Source organism: Colias croceus, chromosome 12, assembly GCF_905220415.1.
Source record: "Colias croceus chromosome 12, ilColCroc2.1".
In the NCBI taxonomy this organism is placed as follows: domain Eukaryota; kingdom Metazoa; phylum Arthropoda; class Insecta; order Lepidoptera; family Pieridae; genus Colias; species Colias croceus.
Window position 1 is genome coordinate 9,255,163 of NC_059548.1, and position 24,200 is coordinate 9,279,362.

Below are 24,200 nucleotides of genomic sequence, written 5' to 3' on the forward strand. Positions count from 1 at the left end.
CTATCTATAATATAAAAATGAATCCCAAAATGTGTTGGTAAGCGCATAACTTTAGAACAGCTGAACCGATTTCTGTAATTCTTTTTTTATTATATACCTTGAAGTACTAGGATGGTTCTTATGTAGAGAAAACGTGAATATGTACCACGGGCGAAGCCGGGGCGGACCGCTAGTTATAAAATATATCTATAGTTACAGAGTAGGAAAAATACCTGAACTTTCGCGAATAATGTCTGAACTTCGCATTTATCTGTATAAGGTTTTGTTTGTCTATAAAATGCCTCAATCACGTCAAATTGTGATTGATCGAAGAGACAATTTTAGAAAGAAACAAGAAAAGTAGTTTACAATATTCTCGCAAGATATACATTACCTCCGTCGTTTGTCTTTTTAATGTACATATAGTTTACAAAAGTAGAGGTTTATTACCTTCATAAATTCTTTAAAATATTCTCAATTCTCTTTTATCCAAAAATTATGCATATTATGTAAGTATAGTTCTTCCAAATCAGTCTAAGAAATCACATAAACATTAACTATTTTAACAAAAGTAATGTTAATTCTGTTTTACTTGCTTTAATATACAGTAGGTAGGTATCTAATTTTGATTTACAACCGTAAGGATTAACCCTTAGCATCTTAACACAGTAATTTCATCTCAAAGTGCAAAAAGTTTTTTTTGTGTAAAAGGTCGACTTCCGCAGAAATCAACGAAAAAGCAAAGAAAGCTGATTACTTTCCCGTTAGGTATATCAATCATTATGCTGAAGTAAATGTACAATGCATCCGCCCCATGCCCCACGAGGGGACGAGATTTCTCTATCATAGTAAGTAGTTATTTAGCAAATATAGTAAAAAATCTATACTATATAATATTATAAAGCTGAAACGTTTGTTTGTTTGTTTAAACGCGCTAATCTCAGGAACTACTGGTCCGATTTGAAAAATTATTTCGGCGTTAGATAGCCTATTTATCGAGAAAGGCTATTATTATTACGCTACGACCAACAGGAGCGGAGCCACGCGGGTTGATCCGTGAAGCGCAGCTATATCTGTAAAATTATTATCTTTAAGTACCCTTTATACATTGAACGATCGTTTTATTTCCCAATAAACATAAGAGAGGCAGTAAATATTTATGTATTTAAACATAAAGCGTGTAAATAGAATGTGTATGATTTTTGATTGCTTCTCTTTTAGTATTGATTTCTGCGCTCTACACTACATATTTACTAAGAATAGTTTTGAATAAATGTTTTCTACAAATATTTCCATCTATTTCTGCCAAAGCAAACGAACACACAACAAGAAATAAAAATGTAACAATCCTTTTATTGAAGATTAAAAAACTTTGTAACAATATTGATCTGAGCTTCCTTTGAAACCTTAATTCAAATTTCAAGACGCCATATCCACAAGGGAATGTAATTAGTGCTTTAGCTGTGCTCAAGAAGCATTAGATGCATGTGTGTGTATAAATAGATTATAATAGTACATGCACACATACAAAGGACCTTTAAAATCGTTATCTCTTTGTAACAAAATGTATAGAAAGTTTTCTAATTAATTTGGTGAATCGATCGCAGGGGAGCATGTATTCCTAAGAGGGTGATATGGTCGTGGTTATAAGAAACATTGATGAGATTTATGTTTATTTACTTACTCGTTCAAGTATTTAGTACTAATGGATTTATAGAAAACTAGCGTTCCGCCCGCGGCTTCGCCCGCTTTATCTAAAACATAATAAATTACATACTAAAACCTTCCTACAGAATCACTCTATCTATTAAAAAAAAACTGCATCAAAATCCGTTGTGTAGTTTTAAAGACTTAAATAAACTAAGGGAAATAGGGACAGAGAAAGCGACTTTGTTTTATACTATGTAGTGATGGAAATTCATGTTGACGCTAATGCACCACATGACTGTACCCAAGGATGATTATTATTTAATCATATAAATCTTGTTACATTGAGATTTCAATAGAGTTTCTTGCACGCTCCTCTCTGTAGAAACTGCTTTCCAAACCGGTGGTAAGTTATTATTGAAGTGAAACTTCTTTATTGGGGTTGGAAAAAAAATTATTGTAACATTTTTTCGTTACGCGTGGCATTTTTCCGTTACGCGCCATTTTTCTTATCCCTACCACAGACCACGCGTGATTCGACGTATGTCTGTAAAGTTGCATATATTTTGATAAATAAGGTCATAAAGAAGTTTCACTTCTTAGGTGTGTACATGCACACATTTTTATTTTTCTGTATTGTAACGATTCAAAAGCTCTTTTAAATGAAGTCTAGTTGAATAAATAATTGTTTGACTTTGAGTTTATTTATAGACATGATTTACAGAGCAAAATATTTCTGAGAATGTTATGGGCTGTCCAAATTTGTACTTTCTTTGATAGACTTCGTTTTGTTATACTTATATAACATTAAATAGAGCGTACTTTAATGTCTTAATTGTATTCTTCTTAAGCTTGAATTAACATAAATAAGCCTAACAATTATTCTTAAACAAAGGACACTAAACTTACCTACCTATCCTAACTAATGTTTTCAATTAAGGCACCTGATACACATAGTATTTGCCATGTACCACCAATGAATACTAATGCATCGTGGTTTACTGAATAGCTGGATGATTGATGTCAGTATCTTTAATAATACATTTTAGATTATCTATCTATATATTATATAAAACTCAAAGGTGACTCATATAGTGATCTATCAACGCACAGCCCAAACCACTGGACGTATCGGGCTGAAATTTGGCATGCAGGTAGATGTCATAACGTAGGCGTCCCCTAAGAAAGGATTTTAGAAAATTCATCCCATAAAGGGGTAAAATAGGGGATGAGAAATGCGCTTTCGTCAGCCAGGCGACGTTCACACTTATCGAGTTTGCTCGCTCTATGTGGAAACGCCTAGTAAGGTAAGTGACGAATCACATTATCTATACATGTAACAGGCCTCTAGCGATGGCCATACAGGCATTATTTCGGAGATTTTAATGTCACAGTAGAATAAGAAAACTCATGAACACAGCTAGAACGTTTTCAACCCTTTTAGACAGTCGATTTTGATATATCATTGATTCTTTTTGTGTTACTAACCGCATGTTTGACACCCTTTTAATTTTACTTATTTCATCGCCCAATAAAGACATATTTTTGATATCGTTTCCGTAGGTTTTGAGTTTGTTCGTTTACATGTATCCTATTTCTACTAATATTAGATATAATATAACATATTATAGTACCTACCAATCACTGTAGCACGATCTTAAATTATGTCATCGACTTGGAGATCTATTTTGATTCGCAAATCAATACAAATAGCAATTATGTATATTCAATTGAGAGTCACGACGGCATTAGCATAAGGCTTGTGGAATTTAGGAATTATTATGGACATTTGGTACTGAATTCATCAATATTAATATAATCGAGTTTGGGTAAATCTGTGTCACTATTTAAAGAATACTTTTAAGTAGGTCAAAATTATTTCAATTAATATTTTGACATAAATAAAATATATTTTAAGGCCTTTTGTTTTCAACGTTCGCTTTATGTTTTACATTTATATTTTTAGTTTTATACGGACCTAGTGCAAAGACTAAAAAGGACTAATCCTTTTGAGTTAGTGTAGTGATAAGTGAAAAGTGAACAGTGACACAATAATTATCTGTATACCAAATCACACGTGCAAAGTGACTTACTTCCCCTTAACAGACACTAAGCAAGTGACAATGGACACTCTCTGAATAAGTTATTTAGAAGTTTAGGTTAACATAAAATTACTTATTAGTCTTGTAGGCTAGATTGTAATTTGTATAAGGTGCTATTTTAATTAGCAACCTTATTTAATAAAAAAAAAATATGAATCCTTAAATAACTTTGTCTTGTAATATTAAATGTAAAAAAATAATAGAACATATAATAATATCTAGGATACGACATTGAAATTCTTGCATTCATGTATAAAATGTTTCTGTGCTGGTTTTTTATTTTACCATTAGCTACATACTTAATATGTTTGACCAAATATTGATATAGGTATTTATCTTCAAAAGTCTCTATTTTAAAAGACAAATATCGAGTTAATCCCATTTGTACCTGTTTTTAAATAATTACCCTATATAAAGCAAAAAACAATTAACACACGACAAAAGTATCCAGCGAGTGACCGATCCTTCACGTTTGAACCCAAAAGTTGACCTTATTCGAACTTCCCGTCAGCATTCACGAAAACCAGATTAGCAAAATTCATTCAAATTATCACTGAATCCCGGCTATTTGATTATAAAACGTGACGTCACGGCGCTCGTTAAAGTGTCATGAATTTAACTTGATTTATTGGGAATTTGAGGAGACGCGTATTTATTTTGAAGACCCTATTAGTCTATTGACTAGAGGAATAGAATGAAAGCCTATTTGAAACTCGATCATTATATTGACCATGTGAAGAAATACTTTGCAATACATATGCTATCATATAACAGCACATGTAACTATTGTAAAGTATTTTTTCTAGAACACAGAGAAAATGATCAACTATGAAAATTAGCACCAATTGTTGTAAAAATACTCTTGAAGTAGATTTAACTATCACCTGAAAGAAGCATTCGATGCCTCCACGGAATAAAATAAAGAGCCTCAAGCCTAAATAATTAATACTTCAAATCTGAAAAGTCACACTTTTAACATTTCCTAAGAACAATTACCACCTTCAGCAATGAGAAGGCTTCTAATCTCTTGCATATTCACACTAATAGGTATTGAAAGATGTCAAAGGTTCTAATATAAAAGCGGACGTGATCAGGAACTCATGATCGGCTACGGCACGTAGGCGTTACGAACGTAAATCGTAGACGTATCGTAGAGTTATTTACTACATGTGCTACGAGATGCTGTGACACGCAATTTTTAACTTCGTAACATGTTGGAGTAAATTTCAGAATAAGATTAGTTCGTTTTATTTACGATACTGCTATATTTATTACGATAATGTTTGACCTAATTATACTTAAACGGCTGGTTGGTTTTGAATGGTATTTTACAAATAGATAGACTTAAATTAGAAAGGATTCACTTTTTTGTTATTAATGTGCAAACTTCGTCACAGTAAACAGCGGGTGGTATCAACTGGACGCATAAAAAATATATACAACGCATATAGTCTTACATAAAACATAGAAAGCATTTTTTATTTGACAAAAAATATTGGAAAAAGGAATACTTCCTATAAAAAAGTCGGCCGTTTTTAAAAATTCAGAACTATACCAAAAACGCAATGAACTCGATCGATCGATCGATAGTCCAATTTCCACCTAAATTGCAGAATAGTAATTGTCTAAATATAGGTTTATTTGCATGAAAATACTCTATGATGCAAATGCATGAAGGGAAAGCCATTCAAAATCAATTACGAACTTTTTAACCAATATATTTAGATACTCTTTTTATCTGTGATTTACGACATGTCATATTGTAAAGAAAACAATCAATGTTATATTATTACTAGAGGTCCGCCCCGGCTTCGCCCGTGGTACATATTTCGCAATAAAAGGTAGCCTATGTCCTTTCTCGGGTATCAAAATATCTCCATACCAAATTTCATGCAAATTAGTAGTTTAGGCGTGATTGAGTAACAGACAGACAGACAGAGTTACTTTCGCATTTATTATATTAGTATGGATTAACTTATTACCCCTCCGGCATTGTTTGCTATTTCTCTTTTCCTTCATTTGATATTTTTTGCCACAAAAAGTATCTTATATCACAAATGAATGTTTTATCAATTTATGAAAATTTACATAAATCCCTTCAGAGGTTTTAACGTGAAATCATAACAGACGGACAGTGTTACTTTTGTATTTATAATGAGAGTAAGGATATGATTTTTACGCACCCGCATAAATGAGGATTTTTATATATTTGTATTTTTGTCTCTAACATGTGATATCATTATACGTTACAAAGAAAATCTTTATTGCAAACTTAGTATTTTCTAGTATTTGATTTTACGCGATACATTGAGAAATTAAAGATTTTTAACGGATTTATAACGCGATTTATTCATTTTATTAATTTGTATGTTTGGGGAAACGGTCTTCCCGTGACCACGCTCGCTGCAAAGTGTGCGAAACGACGGGAAAATAATATAATGAATAAATCGGATTTAAACTTTTTTAAATGAGTATTTTTAAGCGATACCAGAAAATAATATATAGATTAACGATATTTACTTTAAATAGAGATATTGCTTCTGTTTGTAAGACAATAAAATCATGCAAGTAAACAATGTCTATAAATAGATATAAGCAATTCCCTATAGTGATTAGCTCTTTAGAACTAAGTTATTAAATACTTGCCCCTATATAATGGGGCAGTCATTGAAATAACTTTAACTTAATTAAGATTAAATTTCTGCTTCAAACTAGAGAGCTTTATCAAAGCTGAACTGGCAGAATGCCTTGTATAAAATTTATGCTTGAATTGAACTTACAGTTACATTTCTAGGGCTGGCGATGAATCATATTATTGTATAAATAGTATTTGATGTTTTACTATTAATTTTGATAGCGAAAAAATCGATTTTCAAGTTAAGATTGACTCTGGAAAGTATAATAATTAAATAAACGTTGATCTAGATAACATGTATAATACTAGCTTACCGCCCGCGGCTAAAACCCTATAAATTATATACTAAAACCTTCCTCTTGAATCACTCTATCTATTAAAAAAACCGCATCAAAATCCGTTGCCAAGTTTTAAAGATTTAAGCATACAAAGGAACATAGGGACAGAGAAAGCGACTTTGTTTTATACTATGTAGTGATGATCTTAGTGATGAAGTTACCATGTTGGCATTGTATCTCAAAAAGTAGTCTTAACTCAATTCTACACATTATATTTTAAAATTTCAACAAATTCAATTTGTTAGTTATGTGTCAATGAACAAAAATCATTCCACATTTTTAATAAAGCTTATGCTCGCTAAACACAACCCCAAACGAACATCAAATATTATTTTCTGTAAAACAAATTGCGCATTCCAATCAACGTCAGAAATGCTCTTCCTTTTACCTCCCAAATCCTCTGATATGATGCTTCGTCACGATTTGAGTCACGTGAACACCAAGGAGGCTACCTTACTCTTGATTGACGTTATAATAGCAACCAGCAATTTGGTACATGTGTCGTCACGTTTCAAACACTGTATAAAGGATCCCGACCCATATCCCAACCTTCCTGTTTCACTCTGTTTTCTAAATAATGCCTATTGCCTTTTGAACACGAAAATAAGGTTGTGAATGTTCTTGTTATGGTCGTGTCGTTTAATATATGGTAAGTCATTTGCTATTTGTCAAGACATGTTAAGAACAACACACTATCTTAAGGTTGGAATTATCTTATCCCTAAATTATGAAATATAATGCCATCTAGCAAGCCTTGAAATAAATGGTCATGACAGACTGGCGGGCGAAACGTACCGATAAGGGTTCTTATCATTTGAGGTTCCATTTTCTCACAAAGACTAAATAATGGACGGATTGCAAAAAAGGTTGCGAAAGAAGCCTTAAAATTCCGTTCTAACAACCAATTACGAAACGGCAAAGAAATTTTCTTTTCCCTTTATCTGATTTCGAAACATGGTTGCGAAAAAAAATGATGTTTGAAGAGACTTTTATAAGAACAAAGTATTACAAAATTTCAGCAGACTTTATCACTTTAATTTAAGGATATCTCAGGGATTAATAAGTTGATAGAGCCGGTAGATCATTGTAGGCGATCGCGTAGCTCGTAGCTCGTAGCCGCGTAGCTCCGTAGCTGTAAATGTTTGTATTATAGTTTCTAATCAATTTCTCTTGTGGTTGTTTCTAAAAGATGACTTAGCGGTAATATCTCCGACTTCCGTGCAAACTCGTGTGTAGCTCGCAGACATGATTGTTATATTTCTTATCAATGAAAAGGTATTCTTGTATAACATTAAGGGGTTAATAATATGAATTTCTAAGAAATAATTATTGCTATTATTTTTATTTTTCATCTTCCATTAATTAAAAATTGTTATTAATTGTACAACACACGTTTGTTTATAAAACCAATCGCTTTAATTGGCTGTCTATGTGAATCAATTAGAACGCTTATTTTGATATACTTACGGTATAAGATCGCTCTGAGAGCATTTTTAAATAGCGTAAAAAGGCTATAACATAAAAAGGTAAACACATTACTCGAATTTTGTGTCAAAATAAACATGAAATATTATACATTGGGTACCTATTTCGAGTTAACGTTCCGGTCGCTAGCAATAGCAAATGTTCACGTCATCAAATTGCAATAACAATTCATAGCACATACAAGCCACGCCTCACAGTTCTCCCTGTCTCTCGGGAAACCGATAATTAACTTCCAAAGTTTATAAAATTAGATACAATTTCAACATACAATTTATCAAACGTGATTTATTATCAAACAATAAAAGCTTAATTTTAACAAACTAATTATACTAAACTAATCATTCTTAAATTATAAAATAATTATGAAACTCTTCAGCTCAAACATTTTTGAAATTGTAGTATAACCACTTCTTGTTTTTTCACTTACAATAATAGCATAAATATATTTTCATTCAACATTACAACAATTTCCATACAAAAAAAACGCAAAGCGACGACACACCGATCTTTTTTCCCCTCACAAAGCTTTTTAAATATTAAACGGATTCACATTCAGCTAAAAATTGCAGACGCTTAAACGCCGTTCAAAAACCCGCTTTCTCAAACTGTTACAAACGAAAATAACCTACATCTTATAAATAGAACACCAAACTACTACACCAAATCAAATAAGCCCAATCAATGGCAAAGGTAAATGAAATCATTAATTCGATTGGCCATAAATTACTAAGGACTACCTACTAACGTACCACAAAAATACTTACTCAGATGTTCACATTTGTAAACAGCAAAACGATTTGAACCAAGGACACTATTTTCAAAACTTTACGCCCATAAAGCGTTCGAATAATGTATATTCCACATTTTAGACCGAATATTCATTAATTTAATGGTACGCCGCGTGTTTTGAGAGCTATTTTAATTAATACTTTATGGTAAAACAACAGCATTTCATTAAATTTTGCGAACGCCGCAAACACGTGCGCCTGCCGTGGGAGTCTGAGCAAAACTGACGTAGAATGAATGGAGTCAGCCTCCGGGCGAGGAACTTGGTCGAGCAAACATTATGCGTATAGTATAGAGATATACGCAATGGCTTACTTGTTGAAAGTGAATTTTTTATTAGCGTAACGAATTTCCGCCCTATAACAGAGCACGCTTAAGTCTTAAGTAGCCATTTGTTATTATTAAATACACATTTGGTGTATGGAAATATGCCAAATGTACGCTATGTTAGGATACATTATTTGTATAACATGAACAAATAATGCTTTGGGTAGAATTTTTGCGTTTTACCAGTAATTAAAAACAGCGTAATATGACTCTTTTTAATTAAAATTGTGCTCTCCTAAACACATAATTTTAACACATAAATTTTTAATAACCTTTTTGTTGTAGGTATACTGTTTTAGCTAATAACCTTTTGAAGAACACTTCGCTACATTTAGCATTATTTCAATGGGAAATAACATTATCCGAAAACGGCAAACATTGAAGGTTTGTAAAAGTGTTTTGAAGGAAACAAATTTATATTATCCTTTTATTTTGTATACAAAATGGAAAATAACATTTCATACCCATATCAAAAATGTTTTCTAAGATTAGATTTTCAACCGCCTGCTTTTCTCCGCATACATACTTATATTCTTATGTTCTAAACTAAATAAAATTATTCACATGAGTTTAATAAATCACTACATAGTATAAAACAAAGTCGCTTTCTCTGTCCCTATGTCCCTTTGTATGCTTAAATCTTTAAAACTACGCAACGGATTTTGATGCGGTTTTTTTAATAGATAGAGTGATTCAAGTGGAAGCTCTATAATTTATTAGGTTTAAGACAAAGCGGGCATAGCCACGGGCGGTAAGCTAGTATTTTATAAACTGAAATACGTTCCATTTTTGCTGGGTGTGATACGTATGTTACAATTGGTAAATTGTAGAAGCAATCAAAAGTAGACGTGAGAAAAACTTAAAATCTTTATGCAGAAGAATATTCATTATTGAAACAAATCGTATTTTAAAAGAACATACAAACATATTTTCTCTCTTTTAATTCTAAGACATATAACAATTTTAAAATTTTAAACTTTACCCATTGTAGTCAAGTTATTTCTAAGAGTTATAAACTCTAGATATCAAAATTAAAATCTAAAATAATGAATTTATATCAACGACAATTCATCTTCTAGAAAACGTCGAAAACATTAATCCAAATTTCTCAGAAACAAAAATTTATCAAATAGTTTTCTTTGGCCAATACACAAACTTGTTTTATTGAATACAACGTCAAAAAAGTGATACAAAACTGTAACAGAAAGATATTTTGTAGAATAAAAGTAAAACCCGACACAAAGCTTTGTCACAGCGGAGACTGGTCAAGTATGAAATGTTTTCGGTTCAACTTTTATTCGTACAAAATTATTGTCCATTTTTAACGACACGTGCCTTCTAACTCGAAACAAACATCGAACTGAAACCTGAAAAACACTTAAAAAACTTTTTACTCGTTATAATGATGATTTTTGTTTGCATTTGGTAATAAAATTAATAAACAGTAAAGTTAAGAAAATCTCGTCAAATGCATCGTTAAGATAAATATTTAAAATGACTTCCTTTGTGAAGATCAAAAATTCTCAATTCGAATAATATACATTATACAGCTCAGTAAAAGTAAAAATGGAGTTAATCTTGTAAAATACGACGGAACCCTCTCATATTTTAATAATATTTATTACAAGGTTTCGCTTGCTCAACCGTTCCCATACAAATTTCCATAACCCATTTCACAATCTTCAAGTTTTGTTTTCACGTCAAAACGAAGCCTACGTCATTCGCTGAAGTATTTTAGATCTACTAGCTTTCCGCCCACGGCTTCACCCGCGTTTTCAAAGAAAAACTCGCAAAGTTCCCGTTCCCGTAGGATTTCCGGGATAAAACCTATCCTATGTGTTACACCAAGTTACCCTCTACATTTGTGCTAAATTTCATTGTAATCGGTTAAGTAGTATTTGCGATACAGAGTAACACGGCACTAAGTAAGATGGCATGATTAAATTATCGTAAGCTAAAAAGAGAAAACTAATTAGCCACAGTTTGATGTGCCGCTGGAGAACATTTAACCTATCTAAACCATCTTACTTAAATAATATCCTTGATAATACCTATAAAATATTAGTATAATTTACCACAGCACTCTTTATTACTTTAAAGATCTCAATATAAAATTTATGCGTTAACGTAACTGCTTTATCGTGACATTTTAGACTCCTATACTTAAGCTTGTATAGGAGATGATTTATGACACAGTGAGATATTTTAATGCTTATCAAATTAGCATATAATGTACTCAATATACTTAATTTCACAACATTGATATTTAATTTTCACATCGAAAACAACTGATGCTACCTTAGGTAATCTTATCCTTGAACACACCAATTACTTACTACCTTAAACTTAACTTTTAAAATAACCTTATTCTTAATTCAAATCATAAAAATAATAATCTTACTTTTATTTAAAATCAATGTTGATTATTATTAGTTAATAAAAATAACCTTATTCTTAATTCCAATAATGAAAATAATAATCTTACTTTTTATTTAAAATCAATGTTGATTAGTCAATAGAAACATATACAAAAACGTTAATCAACACCATCCGATAAACGTAGAATCCATAGACACTGAGTTCATCAAATTGCCAAACTTTTTGTCTGCTAACTTTTGATGTTATGCAGAATAATAATTTACGTAACTATAGGAGTTAATGAATTCAATTTGAACAAAAAAGCTATAGATTAGGACTCTACATAAACCTGTATTTTTTTTTTAGTGGGGAAATCTTCCAAAGATGTTCACGGCCCCCGGGGAAGGAGCCGTGGGTTATGTCGGATTCTTACTGATTAAAACCCCATAGTGTTCCGTCGAGCCACTTTAATGATGGGGCCGCGGGTATTGGTTGGAATTCTTCCGCGACCACTCTACATAAACCTAGTTTTATTCTATAAAAAGTTTTAAACCGTAAGCGTTACTAGTTTTCTGTATCAAGATTTTTCGCAAAAGATAAATCTGACAATATGAATATATAATTCTTCCAAAATATTAGATACATTTATGGAAGAGTAGGATATTAAGACAGCATATTTTTTTACACTATAATATAAGTAAATACAACACAAGACTTATCAAACTAAAACCATGTATAAAACTGGTTTATTATACAGCAGATACTTAACCCTAATCTCAAAGCGGCCAGTACATAACAGAGGAAGTTTCACCATTCCATCATATTTCCCAATTCATACACACAAAAGCAAAGGTACCCTTTATTTGTCCAATATTTTCCTTCACAACACGCTTTCATCAACAAAATTTATACGAGTTCCCCGCAAAACTTTCGTAACTCCGCAAAGTCGGAGTGCTAAAAAGAAATTATTTCTTTAATTAAGTGTAAGCGTGTCGCAGAATCTCAACCATCATTTCTTTTTAACCGACTTCAAAAAAAAGGAGGAGGTTATCAATTCGGCCGGTATATTTTTTTTTTTTTTTTTTTTTTTTTATGTATGTACACCGATTACTCCGAGGTTTCTGAACCGATTTACGTGATTCTTTTTTTGTTCGATGCAGGATGGTGTCGAATTGGTCCCATAAAAATTTTATTCGGCTAGGCCCAGTAGTTTTTATTTTATGAGCATTTTTGTCTGTACTCGATGACTTAATTGGAATGTAGCAAGTAACTTTGATTCACTTCCCGGTAACCGATTGAGCTGAAATTTTGAATAAGTGTGTAAATTGGATAGCGATGAAACATTATCATGACATAGAGCTGATTTGATGATGGAATCGGAAGGTGGCCATAGGAACTCAGTAATATATTGACTCAACTTTATCGAGTTTGGGCTCGTTTGATTTGTGTTGAAAATTACACTAAAAAGTATTAAATAAAATTAACTGCGTTAAAAACAACCGACTTCAAAAACGGAAAAGTAAAAAATAAAAAAGATTTGATATTATTAATTACTACATATTATTTAGATGTGCTATTTATTAAATAGGTTTGAAGTCGGTGCCAAACACTAAGCACTTAGTATTAAGCCCGTGCACCGACATCAAACCTATTTAATAAATAGCACATCTAAATAATATGTAGTAATTAATAATATCAAATCTTTTTTATTTTTTACTTTTCCGTTTTTGAAGTCGGTTGTTTTTAACGCAGTTAATTTTTAGTATAATGCCTTTGGCAATTATACGAAGACACTGAACTCAAGAATTGTGTAAACACATATTGAATTGCTCAGATTCTTTCGTGTTTTGATTACACTGCAAACAATAATAAATGAAATATTTTTTCACAGCTACTTCTCAGGTTTCTCTAAAGAAGAATAAGTACTTGGCCGAGTTCGTGGAGTCTCTGTGATATCCAGTTTTTTATTGAAGAACAGATTAAAACATCTGAAAGGATAAGGATTTAATTTGAAAATTAAATTTCGATGTATGGCATAAAAATCGATAATGTTAATAGTGCAACAAATTCAAGTTTAGCAGGAGACGCGTAGAGTTAAATATACTACAGGCCCATGTTGAAAAAGTTATGGGTCATTTGGAACACCAGGTGACCTATCTAGAACGATATAAGAGCACAAGTGATAACTGCGTTAAAAACAACCGACTTCAAACTTGCACTTGCAAAATTTACAAATACCTACAGACAAAAATGCTCATAAAATAAAAACTACTGGGCCTATTCGAATAAAATTTTTATGGGACCAATTCGACACCATCCCGCATCGAACAAAAAAAGAATCACGTAAATCGGTTCAGAAACCTCGGTGTAATCGGTGTACAAACATAAAAAAAAAAAAAATACCGGCCGAATTGATAACCTCCTCCTTTTTTTTGAAGTCGGTTAATAAATAATAAGATTCAGCACTATGCCGTCACTTGTAAGCTGTCCAACTGAGTGCAGATGAGAATTCGAAAGTACAGGTAGAGATTTTCCCTTTGTCTCCATGATTTTTGTACGGCGTTGTGGAATAATGGATTAAAAGCAGTATTGAAATAGTATGTACATAAATCAAGATCGTTCAATACATATATTATTCTATAAAGCATGCACAATGTAAGTTCACTGTTAAAACATTGTTTACATTTCCAATTCCTCAAAACAAGATTCCTAAACGTACCTGCAGTAAAATTATCCTTTGGGATTCATCTTTCATTCCACGCCTCCGACTTCGGACCCTAAAAAATAATTTATTTATAATAGCCAACGTCCTATTTCCGCAATTTCTTTCATACAAAATAACACTCCCGTAGGAACGTAAAAATCTTTCGCCGTGAGTAACTTATGAGAGAAATATAACGGCATTTTTAGTATCGATAAACTTTTTATAGTTGACCGTACGACGTAACCTACCAGAATATAGGATTTGATAATATGAAAATGTTATTAATGAATATTAATTTAAAATGGAAGTTAATAGTATAAAATTGCTACTAGAATAGAAAATAGAATAGAAAACACTTTATTGTACAATGCACACAAGAACAAAATTTACAGAAGCGATATGTAACTTAAAATAAATGTACAATTTGGCGGCCTTATCGCTTAAAAGCTATTTCTTCCAGGCAACCTTGGGATATAGGAAAAAGAATCAGTAAAAAGGTACTATGACTAAATTTAAACCCAAATTTTTTAATACTTAGCTAGATTATAAACACAAGTTTCAATGAGAGCGTAATATCCAAGAAGTTTTTCCTATTTCCTCAAAAAAATGCTTTTAACAGTCTTATTGAAAACTGCTAAGTTCAATCGTTTAAAAGTTGCTACTCATGGATACCTACGATATATCACTATTAATCTTTTTCATCGGTGCTTAAAGAATTGTGTTCAAGTAGCTAATCTCTACTTCTGATCCGGGGTTAGAAAAATATAAGGTTAAAAACATTCAATTTCCTAAACTACTTGAAAGTATTTATATGTACAAAACAAACACTATACAATAATCCATACTAATATTATAAATGCGAATGTAACTGTCTGTCTGTCTGTTACTCAATCACGCCTAAACTACTGAACCAAATTTCATGAAATTTGGTATGAAGATATTTTGATACCCGAGAAAGGACATAGGCTACTTTTTATCCCGGGAAAATAACGCAATCCCGGAAATCCCACGGGAACGGGTACTATGCGGGTTTTTCTGTGACTGCGCGGGCGAAGCCGCGGGCGGAAACCTAGTACAATATACAATTATTCAATCGAGTAGTTTTTTATGTGATTAATAAAAACATAGATAGGTATTTTCAAGTTACTTAAAACATAGATAGTTAAATTACGATGTTTTAGTAAAATATAAAATAATTTAAAATGTAATTCATAATAATACTAAAAATGTTATAATCAAAATACGGTACGTAGATAACGTTGCCTAAAGTAATTGCGCAAACGTGACCATGTACACGTTTGCTGTTTCAGGAACTTTATTAATTTTAAGGTTCACATAAAACGCTGTAAGCAGTGTACTTTTCATCACAGTTTAACCTAATACAGTCCTATCCTAAACAAGATTTATTTATTATTAGTTGTAAAATTGAAGAAATATACTAAAAGTGGAAAAAATATCATTTAATATAGAAAATAATACGAAAGTACATACATACGAAAAAGCGGTGTTATTGCGTAAAAGCAATAGCTTCCAAGCAAGATTTTATATTAAATTTCTATGAATAAATTCATCTCTATAATATAATTTATAATAAACAAACTATTATACAGCTATATACGGCCTTGTCTGAAACCCTCTCTTCAAAGCTAGTTGGGAATTCTGAGCATTATTTTGTCTTTGATGTGAGCAATTAATAAATAATTAGATCTTCTCTGAGGCTTCTGTCTTTGGTAATTTAATGGAATTATAGGAGTTTTTGTCAATAGAATTAGGCCCAAATCCGTGTCAAAGGAATCGTAAATTTTCTGGGACAATCCCTACGTCAAATAAGAATCTTTATCCGAAAAGAATCACATAAATCGATTCTCTTTGCCTCTGTAAATCTAACATAAACCCACCTTTTGATTTTGATTAAAAAAAGGTTTATTACATTAGTAAGTCTTTTCTACATTATATCGAATGGTTATAAAACAATATTTAATCTAAGATATATTTATTTAATTACTAGTGGTCCGCCCCGGCTTCGCCCGTGGTACATGTTTACGTTTTCTCTCCATAAGAACCATCCTCGTACTTCAAGGAATATTATAAAAAAAGAATTAACGAAATCGGTTCAGCCGTTCTCGAGTTATGCGCTTACCAACACATTTTGCGATTCATTTTTATTGTATAAGACTAGCCGCCCACGGCTTCGCCCGCGTTTTCAAAGAAACCCTCTACATGTGTGCTAAATTTCATTGAAATCGGTTCAGTAGTTTATGCGTGAAAACCATACATACATACATAATTACAAACCTTTCCTCTGTATAATATTAGTATAGATAGAAGGCACAGTTACAGAATATAATCCAAAAACATTTACATAAACTAACAAAATTATAATGTAAAAGTAGACAATTAAATAAATGCATATTCTTAACATGGTGTTAAATAACATGGTGTGTCATAAATAATATTAAGTGCAAAGTCATACTTGTAGCACAGTATCTATTACAATATATTTTAATATTGTTATACTGTGCTTGTAGCTCATAATAAGTTGAAAAGCTGATTAATCAAAGCATGTTCTCAAAACTCTACCGACCCTTTAGATCTTATCTTATCGTCTTTACCATTAATATTCTTCCTTATATCGTTAACTTTATAATTACCGAAAACAACCTCTTTCACCGAATACATTCCTAAGTGACAAACAAATACCTTAACTACACACATTATGCTTAATGACTGTATCGTATAATAAACTTAGAAGCCTGCGTGGTGTTCACAGATATAATTGACTACTACGATTGACTAGACGATATTGAATATGCACTTACGGTATATATCGTACTTTTAAAGTACATTATATAGTACTTTATAAGTAACACTTTACGTAGAGTACTTTTTAGTTCGAGTTAAGTTAAAAATTGTTATTTTATATCAATTAAAGGAAGAGAAAAATTAACGTCATAATTAATGCTATTTAATCGCACACCGATTAAATATAGATCCATATATACTCAAACTCAAACTCAAACTCAAACATTCATTTATTCAATTAGACTACTATTTAGTAGCACTTTCGAATCGTCATTACATAATTATTTTAACATTTACCACCGATTCGGAAAGCAGTGATCTATGGAGAAGAATCGGCAAGAAACTCCATAGTTGCTCTTTTAAAATCATGTAAATATTACAATATATGAAACTTATATCTAACTACATAATATATCATAATATGCCAATGAACTGTCTTGTGGTTTTTACGCGACAACCCTCCATGGGTTTTTATCGTCCATATATTCCTGAATATTGTAGTACGCTCTCTGAACTAATACATTTTTTATATAAGTTTTAAATTTAGAACTACTAAACTCTTTAATATTGTGAGGAATTCTATTGTAAAAGCGTATACCTTGACCCATAAATGAATTTTTAACTTTAGCTAATCGGAAAAATGGCATTTCAATTCTATTCCTGTTCCTTGTGCCATAATCGTGTCTATCTCCTACTCTTGTGTGTAAGTCGGAGCTTTTGTGTACATGCAAAATATTATTAAATATATACTGTGATGGTACAGTAAGGATACCAGTATTCTTAAAATGATCTCTTAGTGAATCCCGAGCACGTAAATTATATATAGAGCGAATGGCTCTTTTCTGTAAGATAAATATAGTTTCTATATCTGCAGCCCTGCCCCACAGTAGAATTCCATAGGACATAATGCTATGAAAGTAGCTGAAATAAACCAGTCTAGCCGTATCTTCATCGGTGAGTTGCCTTATTTTTCGGACTGCATATGCAGCTGAACTGAGCTTACCTGCAGCGGTGTTGACATGGGCTCCCCACTGTAGTTTCTCGTCCAATGTTAACCCTAGAAATACAGTAGACTCAGTAGGATGCAATACCTCCCCGTTCAAGGTAATATCTCTGTTCAACTTTTTTACGTTAGGAAGTAAAAATTCAACACAAGTGGTTTTTTTGGCATTTAATAATAAATTATTGGCATTAAACCATTCAGATATGTGTAAAAGAGCACTGTTCACTTCGTCAACATTTGGGTCATGCCTATCCACATTAAAAATTAATGAGGTATCATCTGCAAACAGAACTATTTCACACCTATCCTGCAAATAATAGGGAAGATCATTGATATATACCAAGAACAAGAAGGGACCTAAAATTGACCCCTGTGGAACACCAATGTTAATTGACGCACCGCTAGAACGTTCTCCATTAACAACTACAGTCTGTATCCTATCATGCAGGTATGACGCTATGAGGTTCTGTGCTTTTCCTTTAATTCCATAGTGATTAAGTTTACGTAACAAAGTACAATGTTCAACGCAGTCAAATGCCTTGGAGAGGTCACAAAATATCCCCAGAGCATTTTTTGAGTTTTCCCATGCTTTATATATATGTGTTAGAAGTGCAACCCCAGAATATAAATAAGTATACATACATATCTATATCAACTTACAACTTAAGGAAGGGGAAAATTTTCACTGATAACTCTAATCGCTCAAACAGACTAAAACAAACTACCCGCAATCACATCCCAATGGATCAAAACATTAATTAAACTTAACATAGGAGTTTTGTCACTATAAAGTTGAAACTCAGAAACGGCACGACCCTCGACGCCGAGTCCAAATTCCCGGGTCAAAAACGATCAATAGCACGCCAGAGCGTGTCAGAATATTTCAATCGTGATCATATCCTACTATCCTTCTAATATTATAAATGATAAAGTTTGTGAGAATGGATGTGTGTTGGTACTCTTTCACGAAAAAACTATTCGACGGATTTGAATGAAACTTTACACTTTACAGTAATATAGGTTACTATAGCTGCGCTTCGCGGTTTCACCCGCGTAGCGTAATGATAGCCTAGCCTTCTTCGATAAATGGGCTATCTAACACCGAAAGAATTTTTGAAATCGTACCAGTATTTCCTGAGCTCGAACTCTTCAGCTTTATAATATTAGTATAGATACATCAGAATAACACATGAGCTCGAAATAAATAAATTTTCAAGTGGGTTCATCCACAAGTGAAACCGCGCGGCACAGCTAGTATCAATATATTATGGAGCAAGGACAACGCCGGACCAACCCTGTGATGAAATTTGACCAGAATTATAGTGCCGGTTTTTAATTTAAGCTATAATTTTAAACAATGTTATACGCATTGGGAGTTATAACTTATGATAGGGTTTAAGATATTACACGCAGCTGTCAAGTCTATAATTTTAAAGTTATTGGCGTATATGTTCGCTGGAACGTAGGGCTGCTACTAGGTTATAAATTATGATTGGACCGAGTTCGCTTTTCCGCAATCTACTTCACTAAAACCGACATATGGTTCTGACAAATTAAATCACACTTTATCACAGACTATCCAAAAAACTTGTAAACTTCGAGTTTTTCCTTTTTTTCACATGTAGGCTAGGGCTGTTACCAATAAATTTAAATGTAAGCTGAATAATTATTAATCGAAATCTATATTAATTTACTAGCTTACCGCCCGCGGCTTCGCCCGCTTTCTCTAAAACGATTTGAGATTTAAACTATCCTATCTCTCAAGTTGGATCGAACTGCACATGATGTGCGAATTTTATTGTGGTTTAGGAGACCATTGAGGACAAACATTGTGACACGAGATTTATATATATTAAGAAGATATATCATAGAAATGTAAATTAATATATTTATTCTATATTTGATAATCAATTTGCAACACATTAACGTAAAATTTTTGAATGCCCTATTGTACCTTATTGGCACATACCATTAGGTCATCATCATCATCATCATCATCAGCCCATATTATACGTTCCCACTGCTGGGACACGGGCCTCCTATGAGGATACCATTAGGTACAACAACGTAATAAAAATAATGACTTCTAATTTAATTAAACAGAAGTTATACATCACCTAACACAAATCGCCATATGTGAAATATAATACGAATCAACATAATGGCGAGGATGAGCCCGGGAGCGTCAAATAAAGACAGCAGCCCTATATATCAAGACTTTCATGGCTATCAATTAGAAAGTACATTTACTTCATATTACTTTTAGCTTCTGCTGGTTTTCGACTTAATTATCCCGAACATTAGTGCCATAGTATAATATAAGCCAGAAATCAACTGGCAAAATGCTATAGCATGTAATGTTTTATAAATTTTCTCTTTTTAATTTCAGTCATAATTTTTTTTTACTTAAAATATTGATATTTTTTATCTGTGATATCTATGGTATCTACGATCCTCACAAATATGGTTCTCGTACGAGCACATAACTAGAGCAAAACACGACTCTACCTTAAATTAAAATAGTATGATCCTACAAGATATCACTCTTCAAAGAAACTCAATTTCCCTTACACTATAATATCCCTTCGAAATTTATAAACTCAGGCAATATTTAACCTACAAATAAGGCTATTTCCAAACACTGTATCAGATATTGAATTCTAACCTTTCAGCAGTGGAGAGGCAGCTTAGTTTTATTTGACATCAATATACCCAACCTTGACACCAGAGAAACGCTTTTGACGAAAATAGGCGTATCTTGGTTTGTTTTAATGCAAAGAGCCGGATGAATTTTTAACTGTCTTTGTGACTTATACAAGATGGAATACATTTTAATTGAAAGAAAAAAAAGCTTATTCTACAAGAAATCAAATAAATAAATAAATATTTCAGGACAATTTTCACACACGGCACGAACTGATCACATACTTTCGCTTGTGTTATAGAAACCAGACGGCTGATAAACATATTACATATATATAATAGAAAAGCAAGGACTTAAAACTAAACAAATGAAAAAATAGAGCAAAAAGAACTTAAAACTAAAATTGGACAAGAACTTTATAATTATTCAAACAAAAAAACCTGACTGCTAGTTTATGTAGCCTATATAATTATCACAATTCTGATGGTTGCAACGACACCTTGGCTTATAAAACAAAATCCGTCCAACAGTTTCGGAGGTAGGGCGTGCCAAAGAACATACATACACTCGAAAAACACAACCCTCCATCTTTCGCAGTCGGATAAAAAGTGTTCTGTACTAAAATAAAGATACAATAAGCAATTTGGGGTTGCCAATAGTGTAAATAGTTAATACTTTTTTTTTGTTTGAACGTTTAAAAAGTTAGCGAAGGTTTTAGGCCGTTTTGTAACTGTGTTAAAATAAAATCAAGCGCGTTGGTGGCTTTACAAAAAGAGAGAAGTTTTTTGTATACATTTTGAATGTAACTTTACTACATTTTAAAATTTTCGGAGTATATAAAGAGCGTGTGTGCCGAGTATACGTGTCAGAAGTGAAACGCCTTCGCAAGATTCAAAAATAACTTACTCCATGATATCTCCTCCTCATAGGCTCTCTGCGTGGCATTATAGATTATTAATCATGATAACTATACAAAGACAATTATGATATATGAGTTTATATATATGTATATATTTCATTACCAGAAAACGCATAATTTAACGATACTAAAACCACAGATAATATAATAATATACTAGTACTATAACATAGTTATTTTATTTAATATATGATATAGAGTTTCTCAAATAAATACATCACATTCAACTACAAAACGAGATAGAATAAATCTCAATTGCTTTAAAACATTCACAAACTGCAGACATTCAAATAGGAAAGCAGGTGAACAACGATATTGTAGCGAAAGTACAAGGATTCCTAAACTTTGACAATATTTGAACAGTTGACTGTTCCCTGTTCCTAAACTATGCAACATACATGCAACGATATCGTCGTATTGTTAAACCGCGACGATGTACGATGTTTGGGATTTACGGAAATGTATGTACTATGTATATTAGGGACCTAATAATTTGTTTAAGTAATATTAATAATAAATATTCAGGACAATTTTCGCACACGGCACGATCTGATCCCATACTAAGCTTTCGCTTGTGTTATGGAAACCAGATGGCTGATAAACATACATATATAATTTTAAATAAATACTTATATAATTAACACCCAGACACAGAGCAAATATTTATGTCCATCACACAAATATTTGCCCCGGGTGGGAATCGAACCCACGACCAGTGGCTTCGAAGGCAGGGCCACTACCAACCACGCCAACCGGCCAGTCAAGTGCTGCGTAGGTGTGTTTTATTAGAGGTTTTTTAGGTTGCTTTTCCACCAATAGGTAATGTGCGACGATGTGTAGCGAGGAATGTGTTTAAAAATAAACAATCATATCGCTCCCAATCTTCGCATATTATAAGTGGAAAAGCGCCCTAAATGTACAAATCGATTAAACAATATGTAATAAAAATCATGTCTCTTAAATGTTTATTAATGTTAATGGTGAAAAAAGTCCCATTGTAGGTATTACTCTACATATTATAACAAAACTTAATCATATTCTATCCGGTTCTTAAACGAATTTATTCAAACTGAATGCCCTAAGGCATAAATTATAATGAAATGGGAGTCAAGATGAAAAGTAAATAGACGAAACCTTTAGGAAATTTAAAAGTTAAACTTTTCTAAACAAAGGAATGAGGAAAAATTCAATCGACGGACGTGAGACCGAATAGCTTTGAGTTGATAGCAAATAGTAAACAAAGGTATAACCCGACCAATTGTGAATGTGACGAATGACTGTATATTGCCTTCATATTTTATGCTTTTAAGTTTTATGTAGATAATAAAAGGTAGAGTGTTTTATCATAATTTATCTGGCTAGTTCTAAGTCTCCTTTTGTTTCTTATGAATTTAGTCGCGAAGCTACAGTATCAGTTGCAATGGTCACGTAGTTTCACAGCATACCTAATTCATTTTCGTGGCGTAGCTGCATAGCACATCTCTGATGGAAAAGCACCCTTATTGTTTAATTATTGAAAGATTTTCCCCCTTATTTAAATTAAATAAAAATGTTCATCTATATTACACGTTACCATATTTTTTTTAATATTGTTGTGTTACATTGCTTTTAAGCGTTCGTTTTATTCATAGGTACCTACCTACCATAAAGAAATAATGACGAATTTCATGTTATCATTTTATCAAAGTTTTATCACCAATGATTATAATACTCTATTGTGTAATAGCTAACAATAAAAATTGACATAATCCATTAGAAAACTATAAAAGTTCAATCGTTGTAATGTTCACCCTTTAATAATAAAACCGAATGGCACAATAAATGTAGTATATCATAAAGGGTGAAACTTTAGGGTTGTAATAAATGTACCTCTTAGTGTAATTACAGGTTAAAAGTTATGAAATACGGCTATTTGGAACATGTAATTATTTATATCCTTAAATTGAAACTGTACATTTGTTAAGTCTTACCTGCGTCATATTTTTTCGAAATACATATAAAGGACCTATACAGTTTATAATAAAAACAAGGAATAGCTTCTCTTCATTCGCCATGGTGAATGTCTATTATGTTAAGTCACCTACGCGCGTCAGAAGTGAAACTTCTTTAGCAAGATTCAAAGATACCAAAATCGTTGCCTTACGTATGACGTGACGGTATTGCCATGACGAGACCTTGAAATTTTACTCTCAACACGCAAAGAATTTCAATTCAAAAAGGTATCTGAAAGTCCTGATATTATTAACAGCGTATTTATGGCTCCATATAACTAAGTTAATTCTCATCCTAATTTTTTCACCCAATTAATTTATACTTAACATAATTTTGTATAGTTTAATATACCTAACTTCACCAATTGAATATAAAAATACTAACGAAAGTATAGAAAAATGCTGACTTTAAAAGCGCGCTAAACATGGCCTTGTTTTATTATAATGGTCACAGCTGTTACAACATACGGAACAGAAAATA

General features: G+C 32.2%; 1 protein-coding gene across 1 annotated transcript in view; it reads right to left on the bottom strand.

Annotated features, from left to right (window-relative positions):
- Positions 1 to 9,163, bottom strand: part of LOC123696304 — an 81,777-nt gene extending 72,614 nt beyond the window's left edge. The window contains exon 1 of the mRNA XM_045642412.1: positions 8,951 to 9,163. The gene's annotated coding sequence lies outside the window, so the exon portion shown is untranslated. The remainder of the gene's footprint in view (positions 1 to 8,950) is intronic.
- Between the last annotated feature and the right edge of the window lie 15,037 nt (positions 9,164 to 24,200).